Genomic DNA, 2183 nt, shown 5'->3' with positions numbered 1-2183 from the left:
TCATAGCAACAGACAAGTCACCACAGTATAACAAATCTATAGGGAAAGAGTAGATGCTCAAAACTATTGGTTCTCCTAAAACGATATACGTAATACTGGTGTGGCATTCTAGAATCAGCACTGGATGGCTAACCACAGGAATGGCGGTTCAAACCAAACAGCCACTCCTTGGAAACCCTATACAGGGTTGCTAAGAATCAGAATTGACTCCACAGCAATTAACAACAACAACAAAATGGTATACTTGAAAATAATTGTTGGCATTAAGAAGAAGGAACCAGCTTCTTCTCAGAGAAAACACCAAATGGCAGATGACGCCGGGGCAGCGGGAGGGCCCAGAGAGCGGGATCCCACGGTGGGGCCTGTGGAGGCTTCAGCAGTGGTCTGCGGGGCGGGGTCGCTGCCGTGGTAGGGGCCGTGGTGTTCACGGAAGCAAAGCCAAGGAAAAGGAATGGCTCCCTGTCACCAAGCTGGATCCTCTGTTCAAGGGCATGAAGATCAAGTCCCTGGAGGAGATTTACCTTTACTCCCTGCTAATCAAGGAATCTGAAATCATTGACTTCTTTCTGGGAATGTCCCTCAAGGACGAGGTTTTGAAGACCATGCCTGTGCAGAAACAAATACGCACTGGCCAGCGGACCAGGTTCAAGGCGTTTGTCGCCACTGGGGACTACAATAGTCATATCGGCCTAGGCGTCAAGTTTTCCAAGGAGGTGGCCACAGGGGCCATCATCTTGGCCAAGCTGTCCATCGTCTCCGTTCGAGGAGGCTACTGGGGAAACAAAATCGGCAAACACCACACAGTGCCTTGCAAGGAGACCGGCCACTGCGGCTCAGTCCTGGTGCGTCTCATCCCTGCGCCCAGAGGCACCGGCATTGTCTCAGGCCCTGTGCCCAAGAAGCTGCTGATGATGGCTGGTATTGATGATTGTTACACCTCAGCCAGGGGCTGCACTGCCACCCTGGGCAAGTTCACCAAGACCACCTTTGATGCCATCTCCAAAACCTACAGCTATCTCACCCCTGACCTCTGGAAAGAGACTGGGTTCACAAAGTCTCCCTACTAGGAGTTCACTGATGACCTTGTGAAGACCCCACACCAGAGTCTCCGCGAAGAGGACCCAGGCTCCAGCCGTGGCAACCACATAGAAGCTTTGATAAAAGAAAAATAAAAGTAAATTCAGCCTGGAAAAAAAAAAAAAAAAAGAAGAAGAAGGAACCATTTGAAATACACGCTCCATTACTTTAAAACTGTGAAAGATGAGAAATATCCACTAATATTGTACTAAATATATAATGATATCTAAGGCTGCCATGAAAAGTTTTCAAGTAAGTTTATAATTTAAAAAATTTTAGTGAAACTTAATGGGTCCATTAGTCTAACAAGGAATGTTGTTGTTAAGTGCCATTGAGTCAGTTCTGACTCATTGTGATCCTGTCTAGGGGTTCTGAGGAGTAGCTGGTGTGTTTGAACCGCTGACCTTGCAGTTCAAGCAAACGTTGCAATCCAATGCTTTATCTTATAGCACCACACCAAGACTCCAAGGATTAGAAGAGAGCAAATGCAATGCCTCTTCCAGCTATAGGAGAACTCCTGGGCATTTTTAAGCAGGAAGGAGCAGTTTGGAACCTATCAGCCTGAATCAGAGGCAGCAGGGATGAACTCTAGTCATTTTCCTTATCAACTGACAATGAAATTAATAAAAAGAAGCAACAGACTGGAATCCAAGACTGACAGTCATGGTCTCAGTCTTGACAATCTCTATAGTGATTTTTCTAGGTCTTTAAACTTTCAAGTGTTGGCTAAAACCATCAGATGAAATGCAAAAATGCTGCGGACAGGACATCCTTGTTTAAAGGTACTGGAAAGCCAATACATTCGTCCAGTAAATTGACATTTCCTTGCCAAAACTGCTGAATCAATTGATTACTCCCAGAGAAAATATTCTCTCGTATGCTTTCTTATTTCCTCTCACTCCCTGAATTCTCTCCCTTCCCCCCAGGTCCCCCAGGGAATTGCCTCACTCTCCTGGAACCTCTGACTCAGCTGTATAAATAACAGGAAAAATAATTAGAAGTCAGGAGGTCAAATGCTCCAAATGCCCATTTGACAATTCACTCTTTTCCCACCAGTTACTTGGCGTCTGTGGTGTCTTATGGAAGCAGTTTTTGTGAATTGAAGG

At 45.8% G+C, this 2183-nt stretch overlaps 1 pseudogene; it reads left to right on the top strand.

The window, feature by feature from the left end:
- Window positions 1-304: 304 nt before the first annotated feature.
- On the top strand, window positions 305-1149 carry LOC102818299 (annotated as a pseudogene).
- The last annotated feature ends 1034 nt before the right edge of the window (window positions 1150-2183 follow it).

The sequence above is a fragment of the Chrysochloris asiatica genome, unplaced genomic scaffold, assembly GCF_000296735.1.
Source record: "Chrysochloris asiatica unplaced genomic scaffold, ChrAsi1.0 scaffold00006, whole genome shotgun sequence".
NCBI classification, from domain to species: Eukaryota; Metazoa; Chordata; class Mammalia; order Afrosoricida; family Chrysochloridae; genus Chrysochloris; species Chrysochloris asiatica.
The sequence above is the reverse complement of the archived record's forward strand: the minus strand, read 5'-3'. Positions and strand labels throughout refer to the sequence as shown.